Raw genomic sequence first — 18768 nt, forward strand, 5'->3', positions numbered from 1 at the left:
TGTTGTGGAATATTACTTTAAGATGTATTATATTTGTTTATGTGGTGTAGCATTTGTTTTAATGATGCAAAGATGTGTTGCATTCTGTTGTATTTCTTTTAACTCCATGAAGCTGAGTTACTTTGCCTGTCTAAAACACCTGAATGGCCAATAGCTAGGAAGGAGAAAGGGTAGGCGGAGCTGGCAGACAGAGAGAATAAATACAAGGAGACAAAGAGAGAAAAGAGGATCAAAGGAGGAGCAAGAGAACAAGGAGAGGAAGACAGTAGCAGCCAGCCACACAGCCACACAACTAGGCATGGAGTAAGAGTGAAAGTATGATATACAGAAGCAAGAAAAGAAAAAAGCCCAGAGGCAAATGGTAGATGGGATAATTTAAGAAAAGCTGGCTAGAAATAAGCCTAGCTAAGGCCAGGCATTCATTTGTAAAAATAAGACTCCATGTGTGATTTCTTTGTGAGCTGGATGGCAGGCCCCCAAAGACTTAAAGAGCAAAAACAACCAACTAAGGGTTCTTTGATTATGGTTGCATATAAGGCTATTTTTATCTCTCTTTATCTCTCTACTTGCCTATGAAGCATATTAGATAGTTTTCTCAGATTTGCTTTTCAGTTTAATGGTTGCATCTCCTGATTCATCTTCATTTGCTGCTCAATCACTTCCTGAATATTCCATTTTTGATTTGAATTTCTACTGACACCTCATTGTACTCCTATGGTTATCTCTTGTGCCTTTAAAAATGCTGGTATCTGTCCAGATGAAGAAGGACAATCCTGCGGATTTTTTCTTATAGGCAGAATCTAGATTAAAAGGTATGTCACAAGTCAGAGGGGGTGTACTTAGGCTGAGAAAGGGACCTGTGGGATTGCAAAGGGAGGGGCAAGAGAAGGTAACTGTGTGGTGAATATAAGCAAAGTATGCCCATTAGAAAATGAAAAGGATGGATTAGTGTGACAGTGCTATGAAGATTTTTAACACAATATGCTTCTCATTCATGCTCACACAAGCAACCTTAGTGAAATTAAGTAGGGCTCAAGGGACAGGAAATTAGGTGGACAGTTCAATGGAGAAAGGAAAGTATTTAGCAGGAAAGGAAGGGGGACAAGAGAGAGTATTGGGGAAGAGTCTGATTAAGATATATTTTATATGTAAACAAATGATTCATAAAAGTGCCCTATTGCATATGTGTTTGTAATTTTGTCAGAAATAAAATATGAATTTTCTTAAAATAAATGCATACAATAAATCCAATGTATTAAAAAGTTTAACATTCAAAATATATTAGAAATTATGAAACCCAAACAAAAACGTTTTTCAGATCATATTCCTTACCAAAAGGTTTTTAATACTAGTATTCCTTGTTGCTTGATAATTTTCCAATTTCACTCATTAGTTATTATTATTTTTTGAGACAAAGTCTTACTATGCAGGCTAGACATGATTTAAACCTCCTTTACCTGAAGCTTTGGAATTCTGGGAGTTCAGGCATGCTTCTACACTGGACAGTTTTATTTTGTTTGTGACAACTATACATACATCTTCTGTGAGGAGTTCTCTGATAATTTCTCAGGACAAGGAGCTATTCCTCCTGAGAGTCTTAACATTTGAGTCCTTCAGTGCCTTGTGTACAGCATTGTTCTTGAGGCCACTTTGTATTAAATCCCAGCTGTGTAACTTAGGCCCAAGGTTCCTCAGTAGTTGTGCCTTTACCCACTATCTTCCAGACAGAGTTTTCCATTTCTCAAAGAGAATACACTGAAGGTATATTCCTGATCATAAAATGTAATATATTTCCAAAAGGGGAAAATTCAGTACAGATATAGAGTGTTGATGTAGATAGAGAATGTTGTCATTGCTTTGTGTTTAACGGAAGGATAGTGCTTTTTTACAGCACAAAGAGCCCTCTCAATCCTTCCAGTGGAATTCATTATTATAAAACATGCAACAATGAACTGAAAGTTGAATTCAAAAACTGCAAAGACTGATTCTTTCTCCTTTCATGTTTTTTTCCTCAGAGGTTACTGGCACAAGAGGAAATGTCTTTAGCTCTTAAACTATTTACTTTTGTCATTATGAAATTATTTTCTTTCATTCCTGCCTAATAACAAAAAGGACAGTGCACCACGCATGATAGAATGGTGCACAGCATGCAACCTTAAAGCAGCATTTTCCCAGTTGTGCCCCAAGCAGACCAGGTGATGGCAGAGGCATCGTCACGCAGTAGTGCAGTGTATATACTGATAGGCAGATGTCTGTGAACTGTGCACCATAAGACTGATGGTCAGAAGGATCTAGACTTAGCACAGAACAGATAATGAGAGGGAAAATCAAGAAGAACAGCACTGGAGGTAATTAATCTCTGTTAAAAGATCTCACTGCAGAAACACGGGCAGGAGCAATGTTAAGAGTTGAGCAGAGGACGAAGGTAGTATTTCCCTCTAGGGAACTAATGGCCAAAAATGAATTGGACAAAAAAGATCAGTGGAATATTCTCATCTGACTAATCAGCTTTCTCCAGAAAGCCACATATGTAAGATTTTTCAACTTGTTCCTGAAAAGATTTGGGAACACTGGTAGGGTAAGTTATAGGTATAAGCAAGATGAGAGTAAATCCAACTGAACTTTCATCTTCTTTCAGTTTTAATAAAATATTCTTGCACTTCTTAGTTTATAGATTAGCTTTTTTCCCTATTATAACTCATATAATTATTCATTTGAACTTCACTGATCTAAACATTGACCCCATGTCCATGTTAATGAGTCAAATGAAAGTTGTGCTACTATATTTAATGTTTAAATATTGAACACCTCATTTACACATGGTCTTAAAAGGAAAATAAACTTGATGAATAATTTTGTAGTGATGGATAAGTTTATTGAATTAGTTCAAATCTCAGAATTTTAATAGTGGATTGATCATGTTTAAAATGATGGAATAGACTGTAGATTTTATTTTGTATATGCTGTCCAAGGGACATTGATTAGCCTTCTGCATTTAAACTAGTTGTATGTAGATGAATGGTGAGCAATAGCCCATTAGATAAGCAGGACACAGGGTTTGCTTCTTTATGTTAGGTCCCAGGAGGTGGGTTAATGCAAGCTGTGGATAACTGCAAGAAGACTGCCTTGTGAACCATTTCCCATTTGACTGTCCACAAAGGCTAGGTCCACATCAGTTGGCAAAGGCTTTTGCTGTTTTTACCTCTTCCTTCTTAGCAAGGAAAATTTCAATCCTGATGGTGGTTAACAAGCATTTAAGACAAAGAGAATATAGAAAATCCCCTATTCCACAGACATTGATATTCATTCTTTGACCAAAGGCTAAAAGTAATGCATCCTGAAGAGGTAATAACAAATACAAATATTTAACTCCATGCATATCTTGGTGGAAAGCAGACTTTCCATGTCAACACATGGTACTTATGTATCATGATAAGACATGTATCAACTTATGTTTGTCAAGTAATAGCTGTCAGGATGTCCAGTCTGAGTGATACTAAATTAGAAATGTAGCTCAGTTTGTCTCACTTTCTATTTGTCTTTGTCTTTAGTGAAAATAAATGTGCTCTTAATCTTATTCCATCTCCAAATAACACTTAATACATAACAATTTCTGAGCAACCACTTTATGTAGGCATTGCTATATGTTTAAAACTCATGAAAGCTTGAGTGGAAGGCTCCATTTTTATTGAGTTTATCTGAAATAAGGGAAACAGGTTTACTACTGCTAGAGTTGAGGTATGAAATTAGGCTTTTTAAAACCTAGAAGAAATCATGTCAAACATGCAGTGCAGGCAAATATCAGTGAATGACTAAAATATCTGTTCTTTCATATATGTAGATATAACATTCCTAGAATTAAGTATATAATATATATATATAATTTCTACAAATACTATATATATATATATATTCTCTATGTACTTCTTTGACTCCAGATATTATGAATATTTTCCATAAGCAGATACTTATGTTCCTGTACATAAGAATTTCAAGGCTTTTTTTCCCTTTCCTTTTCTTTTCTCTTTTTTTTTTTTTCAAGACAGGTTTTTCTGTGTAGCTTTGTGCCTTTCCTCGAACTCGTTTTGTAGACCAGGCTAGGCTTGAATTCACAGTGCTGGGATTAAAGGCATGCTCCACCATCGCCCACCCCCTTTCCTTTTCAACAAAAGAAATATTTATTAAATTTGCTTAGCTTTCTGAAATTTTCATGTGGTTCTATTAAGATTAAATTACATAGTGTTACTTGAAATTGCCTTGGTTCCAAGAGACAGAAATCCCTGGAGCTGATGTAAGAGGAAAGAGCACTGAGGGATGATGACATCTGTAACTGTCAGGATGAGGCCACTGAAGAGTCAGCTCCATCTAGAGCCTCTAGTGATATCATCAGGGCCGATGTCCGTCATGAGGCTGTGCTAAGCTAGCTACTAATAGGACCAGATTTCATACTCTGAAGACAAGCAGCAAGCTAAGAGAAAGAGACAAATCTTCAAATCCCCCAAAGTTGTTTTCTTTCAGGCAACCACATCCTAGAATTCATTCAACTGAATTTGATGTTGCCATGTGGCTAGGTTATCCATGACTGGTCAGATACTTACTTCTGTAGGCAGGATTGAGGAAATGTGCAGTTCTAACAGTTCATTTAAAGTTGAGGGTAATTATGCCGTATGCGGCAATGTGAATGATTGGAGAGGTCACTAGGTACAGTGAGCTGCACAAAGGAAGACATATGTGACTTTTATGTGTGTATTACACATCATCTGAGTGCACAGGAGGACCACTGGCTTCCTTGGGGCTGCAGAGTTGGAAAAGATAATGGAATATGTAGGTCAAATGCTACAATGCTTCAATTCAACATGAGGAGTACATGATAACTACTGGGGTAATGAGTATGTTAACCACCTTGAATCAATTACTCCACATTGTATACATAAGACCTCATATTGTACCTTAAAAATAGATAGCTGTCAATATCTAATAAAATGTATACATTCAGCTTTAAATTGAAAAAAAAAATAATAACCTAACAGTTTTTTTTTTCCTCATAAAAAGCAAGAATAGATGCTCCATGCTGGAATATAATAGTGATTTCAGTAGCTCTCACATTTTATGAGGGATATTGAATTCCTTTTGGGGAAAAAAACTGGTTTTAAGCAGAATCATTGTGGGTAAAATCTATACATTAATTACTAAGTATTATGGTAGAAGAGTTAAAGATGCAGTTTTTAGATCATGTGATGGCTATTATTGATTGTCAACTTGATTACATCTGGAATTAACTAAAACCCCCAAAATGGAGACCATACCTATGGGAGATTTTTGCTTAAATTGAGGTAGGAAAATTCACTTCTAATGGATCTTTGAGGCAGGAGCACATGCCTTTAATTCAGATCTTTTTGAGCTAGAAAAATACACACCTTTAATCCAGATCTTGAGTTGGGAAGACATGTCTTTAATCCAGGTCATTTGTGCTGGGAAAAAAAAAATCATCTCTTAACCTGGGCCATGCCTTTTGTTGGAAGCTATATAAGGACATGGAAGAAGGAAGCTTTTGTTCTTTGCCTGCTTGCCCTCTCCTTGCTAGCAAGTTCAACCCTTCATTGGCATTAGAGCTTACTTCCTTGGGATTCCAGTGTACACTGAAGACCAGCGAGACATCCAGCCTCAGGAAGTGAGCAACTACTGGATTCTTGGACTTTTTCTTTCATAGTGGCCATTTTTGGATTATATTATATATATATATATATATTATATATATATATATATAATTTATAATTAAAGGTTATATATTCTACAATAATATATTACATATAATATACAATTATAAAATTTATTATATTATATAATTATAAAATTTATAATATTACATAATTATAAGATATAAAATACATATAATTATATATATGTATATTGAGTTAGCTACACAAATATTATGATTTGATTGATAAAATAACATTTTCAATAATTATAATTGTTGACTCAAAAAAAAAAAAAACAAACCCAAATCCTGGGATGTAAACTATAGGAAAATAAGAAAGGCTTGAATTAAAATCTGGTTTAATCCACAGTTCACAATGTTCAACTAATTCTAAGGGCCTTATTTTAGGGAAGGATTCAATGGTTGCTACAAAAGCATTTTCTTTCCCTAAAGAATCTTGTAATAATATAACTCCTATGCTAGTCACTGGTCACACATTTCTGAGTTATGAGCTCAGGATAGTTGTCTTTATAGGTCAGTGTCTTCCTGGGCTCTGGGCATGTGTGCAATAGGATTTTACAGCTACTCAGAACTATTATTGCACTTTGAACACAAAGTTGCTGGAAAAGATTAGTTGGAAATAAGTAGTGAAACTCTGAGATAAACATGAGTTTTCTTAGCAAAATTGAATAGGGAATCTCAGATCTTTCATGGTGCTTCACAGCCACAGTTTAGATGTTCTTTGCATCATTTTCAGGTGGGAAGACTTTTTTTTTCCCTCAGACTGTGTTACAAATCTTAGAATGTTGATGTCCTGTCACCCTAGATGATGCAGTTCTTTCTTATATGAGCCAACCTTCCAAGTTTTTATATATGTTACTTGTGTTTCTGGGCCATTTGGGTGATTGCTTTGTTTTGTTATGCCATTTCATAGATTTTTACCAATGGAAGAAATTTAAACTTATGCCTGAAAAACTCAGTAAAGCAACTGATTAAATATGGGAGAGGGAGATGCGACCCGAGGCTAAGCAATAATCAGAGTTCCTTGACTTGGAATCTATCATAGCTGTGAACATAAGAGCTCATCAGTGTGATGATTCCTTCTGAGGTCTAAGAATAGAGTATTTCCTTAGAAAGAAAACATATTGCATTCATATTTTAATTGGGTAAAAATTTATTTCTCATTCAAATTAAATGAAAGAACTTTTTTTAATGTCCAAGGGCTATATTAGTTCCCTCAGAGACTTTTAAGTATTAATAACGATTACAGTTCTAGCAATATAACCTGATAATGTTAGTCTTGATACAATTACTAGTAAGTATTTATGAAGCTTATTCAATATTCATAGTTTTTTTTAGGAATTCTAAGCATTTTTATGAATTTTTCTAGTCTAAACAGGGGTTTGAACCTATGAGTTTGGTTGCCTATTAGACTTCTCCTTTGAATCTTTTAAAAGCACTTTGCTTTTAGCTTCAAGTTTTCTATTCTTCAGTGTTTTCTAGGTTAGCTCTCTATCTACTCAGTCATTCAACATTGCTTCTGGGAATTGTACATCACATGCCATTTTGTTTGGTATGCTGATGACTGAACAGTGAACTTTGGGGAATGGTAGTTTCAGGTAGGATTGGTAACACACAAGGTGAGTCTAGACAATCTTGTTGTATTAGAAAGAAAGAATGTCTCAAAATATTAATGTTCTTATGTTAACAATCTCCAGGTGCAAACAGAAAGAGGCTCTGACAGACAAAAGATAGCCTAATTAGAACAACAAAGGAAGAAACTATGACTGAATAAAGACCAAATACATTTAAATATGCACAATTACAACTCTTGGAGAATGCCAGAAAATTAAATATTTTGAAAACTCATAAACAGCAAAATCAACCTAATTCTTCTTTGCAATATACCCGGGGTGATGAATGGTAGTTAGCTATCAGATAGGTAATAAATAGTCTGTACATTAAGTTATTCTAGCTAAGAAATATGGAAGTAATTGTGGTTATCACTATCTCACAAAATCTAATATAATAGTGAATCTAGATGATAATCATATTGGCCCCTATGGTGCTTTGAAAAAAATAATGGCCCCCAAAGGGAGTGGCACTATTAGAAGATGTGGCTTTGTTAGAGTGGGTGTGGTCTTGTTGGAGGAAATGTATGACTGTATTACTTGAGTAAAGGAGACCCCCCCCCGGGCTTGGTGGGGGGTCTCCTTTACTCAAGCTATGCTCAGGGTGGTAGAGTTTATTTCTATTGCCTGTGGATAAAGATATAGAACTCTCAGTTCCTTCTCCAGCATCATGTCTGCCTGCATGCCACCGTGTCCCACCATGATGATAATGGACTAAACCTCTGAAACTGTAAGCCCACCCAAATTAAATGTCTTCCTTTATAACAGTTGCCATGGTCATGGTGTCTCTTTACAGCCATAGAAACCCCAACTAAGACAGCCACACACACATACATACACAAATAGAAAGATAGCCAGGCTTACTATAATGCCTTTGAACAGAAAGACACCGAGGTGTTACCAAGTTCTCACCAAAAACAAAGTAGTGGTGGGTAAAAGAGTTTTATTATAACAAAAATTCTAGACCTAACTACAAACTTAAAGAAAATTCAAAGGTAAGATTAATGTTTTATATTATACAGCAGGGGTGAAATAAGTAAAACCTACGACATAAAACAGTTCACATTACAACCATTTCTGTTTATTTTACAAAGATATTATTACAAGAAAGAAAAAAAAAGGGGGAAGCAGAAGCATAAGAAAGTTATAAACTTAAAAAACTTAAAGCACGAAGAGCTTCAGTATCTGATGTCTGGGCATGTAGCTCAGTGGCAGAGCAGCTGCCTAATATGCAACAGGCCTTGAGTTTGGCCCCCAAGATCACAACAAATAAATAAATGAAATTACATTGTCAGTTTTATTCTGATCCTGACTCCCCCCATACGTACACAAATAAATAAATGTAATGAGAAATAAAAAGCAATGTTAAGGCATGAAGAAAAGATGTTTTCTCTTGTTACTGATTTGCAATATTGTACTAGAATTGCTGTCTAATTCAGTAAGACAAGAAAAGGAAATAACAGGAATAGAAAGAAATCCTCATTTTTGGTATTACAAAAATTAAATCAGAAAGAATCCATACTCTTTGCAATAGTAAGTGATGATTGCTCTGAGGATAAAAAGTTCATATGCAGAAATTAGTTATTTTCTAATCAACCACTAATGAAGAGGTAGACTTGAAAATGAGAACCATTGCTATTTACAATGGTTATACAATGGACTAAATAGTAAAGTAGAAATCCACCAAAATACATACAACATTTGTATGAGGAAATCTATAAAGATCTGAAGAAAGATTTTTTTTTTTTTCTGAAACAATGGTTCTGCAGCCTTCAGGAAGCTGACACCCAAGAGAAGAAAATCCTCATCATTCAGGAAGCTGTGCGTGCAGAGAAAGCAGCGTTCCTTAGTCACGGTGGAGAAACAGTGCTCCTGTGAGTCGTCCTAAACTCAGGCTGATTCCGAGAAGTAGCACGAAATGAGGCAATGAAAAAAACACACTGAGGAAATCAGACTGTGTTAGGGAAGCAAAATGAGGTCCTTTGTCTTTCCTGGTCCTCCATACATGGCGGCTCCATTTAACTAGCATCACCAGATTCAACACATAAAAAAATACAGTATGCACAACTGGAAACCAGAGACTGCAGTCACAGAGACTGCAGAGAACACATATTACAAGAAACTCTCTGCCTTGCATGAGGGTTAAATATAACCAGGTGTTTTCTATTTTGTTGGAGCTCTGACAAATTCCTTGTTCAGGAAAATTCAGTTCATCCAAAGCTGGGTGAAAGAGACAAGAACCTGTCTAAGGGAAACGGAATCCTAGTCTTCAAAATTTCCACACACACACACACACACACACACACACACACACACACACACACAAAAGTGTGAGTAGGCATCAAAACAAGTTGCCAGAGAAAGACAAAGCCCCAGGGAAAACTATCACAAAGGAATAAAAACTGTGGCTACATTATCAAAAATTAAACAAACAGACAAATTCAAGTTGCAAATGTTGGAAGTCAGGTAATTGCTAGAAAGAAACAGATGATGCGATGTGAGCTGGCAGAACTCCATGAAGAAATGCAAATCAAATAAGAAACCATCACAGAAATAAATACACAATTAAGAGCACAGAGACAATAAGTGCTAGAAATCACACCAAGGACCGTAAACGACAGAAATTAGTAAAACATCCTGAATTATGGAAAGCAGTAAGTATCCTCAGAAAATGGAGCTATAAAAAGCAGACATAGCAGGTCCGCTGTGTAGAAATGCAGTTCCTGGAAAACACACAACATTAACAAAACATAGCTAATATTTAATGATAGAGTTTAAGATTAAAATATGAAATGAAAGAACATTTGGGGCCATACATTTAAATGTGTATAAAGGTAATTTTCTCTCAATGCTGAATACCTACAAACCCGATACAATTCTTGGGATTTTCAAAGAAAGATCAAATCCTTAGGTATTACATATCATAGCAGTCATTTGTGAGGGGACAAAATTCAAGCTGAGGTCCTGAGGCTTGTGAAGCCTGTGAGTTTGTCCTGTGCTTGGGGAAGCCATTGACATTCTTCCTCTTTGAAAGGAGCCCTCCTACCCTCTGCCAAGGAACTCCAGTGCCTAGGCTGGGTCCCCACTGCAGAGGCTGGGTCCCCACTGCAGAGGCTGAGGTCCCTGGTTCCCCACTGCCAAGGCTGGCTGTCTGCTTTCCTGCAGTCCCCTCCCCACTTTCCAGTAACCTTTCACCCCTTTCATGTGTGTAAAGCTCCCCCAATCTGGAATAGTCTTTGTTGCTCCGTGATTCTGATTCCCTCTTCACCAGCTCACATAATGGTGCCTTCTAGTCCACTGCTAGTCTACCTCTCAAAACTATTGCTCGTTGTTTTAATGGCCTTAAATAACAAAATGACTCATTTCACATTCTGCTTTCAGATAGAACCTGATAAGTCCTTGCTAATTAAAAGTAATTTAATTTACATAAAGATTCAATCCCATAAATGCTATCTTTTGACAAAGTAAAATTGTAAAAATATAAAGAATAGGAAAATAATTTTAGACATATTTGAAGTGCATATTTATAAGTTAGGAATCTCTCTAGCATAAAGACCTGAAGTGTATATGACAGTTACCATGGAAAAAATATCAAAGGCCAAGGACAGAATGTTCATAAATGATAGATCCCAAGCCTTGAAGACTGGCCATTCTTAGTGCAGGAACACGCTGGTGGAAATGTACCTTATGATATATTCAAAAGACAGTTTTCCACCATTAATATTTCTAAAACATAAATCTTTGGCAGAAAACTCACTTTGGGAAATACATTTTTCAAAGTCTATCATACACATATAAAACCATTTGTACATAAAGTTATTAATTTGGAAGAATGAAATGAAAATGCATAAAATCACCAGATGTCTAACTTTGAGTGACATTTTAACTAGAATTGTCTCTTTAATTATCTTCTCAGCATGCCAGATAAAGGCACCGTGTGTGTGTGTGTGTGTGTGTGTGTGTGTGTGTATTGTGGCATGTGTGCACTGTTACATACCTGTGGAGGTCAGAGGACAGTCTTTGGTGTTGGCTCTCACCTTCTATGTTATTTGAGGCAAGGTCTCCTTGTTTTTCTTCTGCCTATGCCAGGCAAGGTGACCTATACTGTCCAGGCTTCTGCTATCTTCTCGTATCCCTCTGCAGGACTGAAGAGACTACACACTCAGGTGATATTTCTGGATTTTGTGAAGATTCTTTGGATTGTCATTCCGGTCCTCATACCTTCTAGGCATGTCTTTTTTACACACTGAGCCATACCCCCAGCTACAAAGACAACATTCTAAGAATTACATTTATTTATTTAGGGGTGTTTGTGTGTGTGTGTGTGTGTGTGTGAGAGAGAGAGAGAGAGAGAGAGAGAGAGAGAGAGAGAGAGAGAGAGAGAGAGAGAGAGAGAGAGAGAGAGCGCACATGTGGAGGTCAGAGTACAACTTTGCAAGAGCCTGTTTTTCTGGGGTCCAAATAGGCTGCCAGGTGTGCCTGCAAACACCTTTATCCACAGAGTCATCTCGCCTGCTCAAAATACACGCTTTTAAAAAAATGTTTCAGTCAAGTTTGAATAATCATTAAAATCAGTATACGTTTTGCTTTTAGTCTTTTAAAAATTACATGTTGCTCTAGAATTTTCTAAATAATTACTGTATGTATATTTTAGTAAAATATAAAAGACTATGAATGGAATCCCTTAAGTTAACTGTTTATAGGCTCTGGCTGAAGTAATTATTCCTAGTGTGGAAATTTAAAGCAGGTAAGATGAACACTGATTTAGATAGAGACCTGAATCTATAATTTCAACACAACAGTGTGGAAATTCCCATTGCCAGGAAAATTATGATGAATATTGAGGGATTCAGGAGGGATGAAGGAGAAATAGTCATTACCCTTTGTCTTATTAAAGTCAATCAGGAAAACACAGTTTTTGAAAGAAAACAGCAAATTTGTGAACATTCACATTTGTATTACAAAGTCATATATGTTTATGTCACTTTGAAATTTTGTGTCAAAATATGACAATATGATGAAAGATAATCCATCAGGGTCATAAAACTGTTTGATATAAACACCAGTTACAGCAAAGCTCAGATATCATATAAGAGACTGGATATTCAAAATTCAAAATTCAGAGTTAAAGCACTATAATTCGATGCACTGTGTCATATAGAAGTTCTAATAAAGGAATAAAGGGCAAAATTGAGACATTTAAGGATGATGACACCAATAATGTGAGTTGTGTCATGGAAAATTTAATCCCTAATCTGTTCTGTAACCAGATGGAAGAGAAGAGTGCCATGTAAATGAACATTAGCAAGTACAAGAACATGGAATATGATATTCAATGATCTTGCCAAGGAATGCAAACAGGCTCCGTTGTAATAGTACTGGCCACAGAAAATGTGTTGCAAATGAGGTTGAAATTTATCTCCAAGTCCCATTATAAAGAATACACCTTCCATTAAATTCAAAACACTTTTAAATTACCCCATGGAAAATGAAAGTCCACTAGAGATATTTAAGTAAAATAATTAGGATTGGGTTTAGCAAGGCAATATTATATTTGGATCGTACAAGTTCAAGATAAAGAACAGTTGATATTAGCTAATACAGTGGTTCTCAACCTTCCTAATACTGCAAACCTTTGACACAGTTCCTTTGTTGTGGTGACCTTCAATCATAAAATTATTTTCATTGCTACTTCATAACTACAACTTTGCTGCTGTATGAATTGTAATGTAAATATCTGATGGCCTTAGGTGACCACTGTGACAATGTCATTTGGCTCCCAACGAGGTTGTGACCCACAGGCTGAGAACTGCTGAGCTAATAGGTCTTTATGACAGTTACATTTGTGTGTCAACAAATCCAACATCTCTTCTTGATAAAAGTCTTGGAGAGATCAGGGATAAAAGGGACATACCTAAACACAATAAGGCAATTACAGCAAGCCTATAGCCAACATCAAAATGGAGAGACACTCAAAGCAATTCCACTAAAATCAGGAACAAGACAAGGCTGTCCACTCTCCCCATATTTATTCAATATTTATTCAATAGTACTTGAAGTTCTAGCTAGAGCAATATGACAACTGAAGGAGATCAAGGGGATACAAATTGGAAAGGAAGAAGTCAAACTTTCGCTATTTGCAGATGATATGATAGTATACATAAGCAACCCCAAAAATTCTACCTTCAATGAAGTGGCTGGATAGAGATTAACTAAAAAAAAATCAGTAGCCCTCCTATACACAAATAACAAATGGGCTGAGAAAGAAATCATGGAAATAACACCCTTTACAATAGCTACAAACAATATAAAATACCTTGGAGTAACTCTAAACAAACAAGGGAAAGACTTGAGTGACAAAAACTTCAAGTCTTTGAGGAAAGAAATTGAGGAAGACATCAGAAGATGCAAAGATCTCTGATGTTCAGGAATCAGTAGGATTAACATGATAAAAATAATCATCTTACCAAAAGAAATCCATGAATTCAATCTCTATCAAAATTCCAACACAATTTTTTTTTACAGACTTTGAAGGAACAGTACTCAACTTATGTGGAAAACAAAAAATCCCAGGATATCTAAAACAATTCTGTACATGAAAGAACTTCCAGAGGTATCACTATCCCTGATTTCAAGCTGTCGTAAAGAGCTATAGTAATAAGAACTGCATGGTATTGGCATAAAAACAGATAGGTTGATCAATGAAATCAAGTTGAAGACCCAGTCATAAATCCACACACATATAAACATCTGACTTTTTATAAAGAAGTGAGAAATACACAATGGGAAAAAGAAAGCATCTTCAACAAATGGTGATGGTCTAACTGAATATCAGCAGATAGAAGAATGCAAACTGATCCATATTTATGTGTCTATTTATTATTATTATTATTTATCTATTTATCTATCATTTATTTATTTATCTATTTATTATTTATTTATTTATTTATTTATTTATTTATTTATTGTTTTTACATCCTGATTGCAATTTTCCTTCCTTCATCTCCTCCCATTCCCTTCCCTTGACCTTCTCTCTGTCCCCCAGTCCTCTCCTCCTCTGTTTCTCTTCAGAAAAGGGCAGGCCTCCCGTGGGTATCAGCCAGCTATGGCATATCAAGTTGCAGTGAGACTAGGCACCTCTTCTAAGGCAGCCCGGAAGTCCAGCTTCTAGAACTGCTCCAGGGTTATAAATAGAATGCCTCAGAGTATCGGGGCTAGAAAGATTTCCTCTCTATAAGAAGACTCACACATGTGATCTGAGGGTCATTTTCTTTTATTCCCTTTCAGCTCTAATTTTGCCACTTTTTAGCTCTAATTCTGCTCTACAGCTCTAATTTTTCTTAGTTCTAATACCTTCTAAGTTCTAACTCTTTCTAGTTCTCTGTTGTTCTACTCAGCTATATATATATTCAACAGGTGGCTTTTTTCCCCAATAATAAGAAGAGTTACAAAGCTACCTGTGAAGGTCATAGCACAGTCCTTGAGTAAACAATAAGGAGTAGAGCCATCTACCATGGCAACGCATAGGCAGGGACATGGCGCTTGGCAATTTCCAGGCAGTGGCCACTGGTCTGTGTTATCAGTCAGACTTTTAGCAAGAGAAGAATTGGCATAGTATTTTAAGTTGCTTTTTGCTAATAATCTTGGTTCCACAATTAGATCTCTGGCAATCCATCCTTGTATATTTTTTTTGTGGAGGTTAATCTTATGAGGCATTTGCAGAGACATTTAGTTTAGTTTGAAATTGCTCTAAGGTTATGGATGAGCTAATCTTCTGTAGCTTGTCTTAGACTGGGAGAAACTGTTGCTTTCTTATGTTAGTCTGAGTAAAGAAACAAAAACACTTCTAAGTGTCTTATAGTCCTCATGAAACAATAGATCTGTTATGAAGCATATTCTAGTGTATGTTCTATGTATCAAAATTATACAGCTTAATGAGAAGTCATCTTCCTGACCATCCATGGATATATGTGGCCAAAATATTGAGATGTAATCATGAAATAACATATACATATCATATGAGATTGCACATTACAGTGCAGATATTGGGGAGATACCACAGCTGTTTCTGCACATGTGAAATTACAGACAGGAGCAACAGCTTTTAGAGTCAGTGGTCCCATAAGCCTTGCTTGAGTGGAATTCTTCTCCATCAGAGAATTATTCATCTGGTGGGTTGACATCCGAATTATCAGTTGCTGTCTGCTGTATTTGTGCCATGGTCTGCCATAGCTCATGACACTCCTCTCCTATTAGGGCTGGACTAGGCAAACCTTAGGAGACACCCCAAGAAAACATTTTCCTTTATATTAGTTGACATGGTCATGGTGTCTCTTCACAGCAATAGAAACCCTAACTAAGACAGACCCTGATAGCCTCTCTATTCCACAACAAGGTCTTGGGAGGCTCAGTCCTGTGCAGAGATCAGAGTGACTGTGAGTTCAGGTGTATATTAACTATATCATGCCTAGATGTCGGTTCTCCATGCCATTGTCTGTCTCCATCTCCAAAATTCTTTCCGCCCATTCTTCAGTGTTCCAAAACCCATGGATAAGGTGCTACTGCTGTTCCCTTTAATGCTGGACTTTGAATGGCCATTTATTCTCTATGTTTTGACCAGTGTTAAGTCCCTGAGGACACTGCCGCCTACTGCAATAAACCATTATCCAACCAAATCTGACACAATGTAATGTATGAGAGAAAATAAAATTTAAAAAAAAATGTGTCAGCCTGCAGAGATCCCAGAATGCAAGGTAACTTGTGAAATGCTGCTTCTGCATGCAGCTGTGGAGGTGTTTACGAGAGATTGTCAATAGAAAGCTGAGTGCCCTCAACACGGGAATGGTCATCATCCCATCCACTGAGCACAACAAGAGGTCAGGAAGTTCTGGAAAGGGAAGATGTGCATAACTGAATCAAAGAGTGAAGGCGTAGATGGAATAATTAATGTGCTGATTATATGAATGCCCATCAGAGATAGTAAGAAATGTGAAGCAAGGTTGGAACAATAGAAAACAATTTTCTTATGTTTGCGGGATTAAAAAAAAGAGAGAGAGAGAAATGTACACACTCCAATTTAAACAGACCGTTCTAAAATGCTAAAGCTACTCTTTACATATGCGAAAGAACATATGGTGTTTGACTTTCTGGCATTTAATTACCTTGCTCAATATAATTTTTACAGTCCCATTCGTTTCCCTGCAAATTTCATAATTCCAAATTTTCTTTAGCCCGAACAAAGTTGCATTGTCTATTTATTATTCATTTATCTGTTGATGGACAGTTAGGCTGATTTTATTTCCTGGCTTTTGTGAACAGATCAGCAATGTACATGAATGTGCATGCATCTCTGTGGTAGAAAACACATATCACGCACTTTAGTAGCAGAACACAGAGAAATCATACTAGAACGAAGCTGGAAGCTTCTTCCCTTCAGGCTAGCTTTCTTAGTACCAGAAGGTTTGAGAAATGCATCGTGTGGAGACAAGTCAGCAGTGCGCTTGTGCAGCTTTAGATCTTGCGTACTGCACTAGCAACTGAGTAAGAAAGAGATGCTTACTGGTACAATAATGGCATGACTATGATGGGGTATCCAACTCAGTTCTTCTTGGATTTGAGACTTGCCTTAAAGGAAGGACTTCTTGTTCGATAACGTGGACCTGTCCAAAGGCTCATAGTTGGAGTGGTTGTAAGCTCTAGGAATGAAAATACTACTTTAGTTTTGATGAAGGGCCAATTGTCAAATTGCTTCATAGATACTGTATTTAAAATGCCCATAGACTAGTGCTGTTGTGAGCTTTGCTCAAAGACACTTCTCTTTACCCCAGTGGTGAATGCAGATACTCATGGATGGTCAAGATACCAAAAAAAAGGTAACTGTTGAGTGCTTACAGTTAACTGAGGCTGACATATCACCCCAGCCCCAAGGCTCAGGGAACATCTGGGGAGGGTGGAGTAGAAGAAACATAAGAACCAAACAATAGGGAGGAGCACAGTGAAATGCTGTCTTATGGGCATGGCACGGTTGTAGCACTTCCATACTCACAACAGCTGCTGTTGCCTGTGTAGGGCATGCATAGGACTGAGGGAGTGAGTAAGGGCGGGCCCTGCTTGTGATGCCTGGCCCTGCCCAGGGAAGCTAAAAGCAGCCAATGGCTGACGGAAGAGAGGGAATCTTTGTTTTTAGTGATACAGCTTTTGGTGAGTTGTTCATGCTCCAATGGATAACTCCATTACCCTGGTTAAACCCAGGGGGCCAGAAAGCAGACATGAGCCATGAATGTGGGACAGAGACTTGGTGTGAAAAGGTAGGGACAATGGAGATATGAGAAGGTTAGTAACGGACAGAGGGTCGTGTGTATAATACACATGCATGAAATTGTCAAATAATGAGTTCATAAAGACATCTTTAATGAAATGCAATCTAAAAAGAGAAAAGTAATGTCATGAGGGAGATGGGAGAACCTAGATTACAGATGTCATCGAGAACAAGGAATTTAATGACATGTACATTATCATCAAGTGGTGCATACTGGTCATGAAAAAGAAAGATCAAAATATTTCCACTGAAAAGGTTGAAGTCTTTACTAGGAATGACTGACTAAGGGGGTGAAATTGATTGTAGTCGGTTGAAAGAAAATGGGAGACAACAAAGTAAAAATAATGTGCACATATTTTCTCAACAAAGTGCTCTGTTGTGTCCTTTACAGGCATCCTCAGATCTTTGGGAAACACCTTCCTAGTCTTCTCTCAATAGCTTTTCCTATGCTCGGGTTCAAGGAAGTTTAATTTTTTTCAACCATCAATGCCTTTGTGGCTTCTGGTTTGTACTTTTGAAAAGACTTGTTTGACCTTATGAAGTATGTCCCTCCCTCCCTCCCTTTTTTCTTCTTTCTCTCCTTTCATTCTGACTTGAAAATTAAACTATAATTATAACATTTTTGTTCCTTGTTTTTAAAATTGTATTAATTAGCATGTGTGTGCTTGCAAATGCCACAGGATGGAAGAGGGACTTGGTGGTAAGTGCCTTAATCCACTGAGCCATCTCATGGGCTCCAAAGTACAATTACTTGAAATAAATACCTTTTCCTTTTCCAATTTCTCAAGCACTCAGTCTTCTTACACTTTTACATCTCTTGGTTGGTTTCATTCCCACTGGCAAGGATAGGGGCTCCTCCAGCTGCCACCTGAGTTTCTGCCACCAACCTAGGAGGTTCCAGTTCCCAGGTCATTGGTAGAGCAGAGGTGATTGTCATTTCTTGAGAGGAAGCACAACGGAACCTTTCTTTGCCAGGTCCCCACATGCTGCTGATCTTCAAATGCTGATTCCCCAAGAGTCTCTGTGACAAATAGCATCTCAGAATTCTATTTATTTAAACCAAACTCACATCCAACTTTACTTGGATAATATCAGTGCAAGGTGTTTTTTCCTCAGTGCAT

This window comes from Peromyscus leucopus, chromosome 17 (genome assembly GCF_004664715.2).
Source record: "Peromyscus leucopus breed LL Stock chromosome 17, UCI_PerLeu_2.1, whole genome shotgun sequence".
Lineage (NCBI taxonomy): Eukaryota > Metazoa > Chordata > Mammalia > Rodentia > Cricetidae > Peromyscus > Peromyscus leucopus.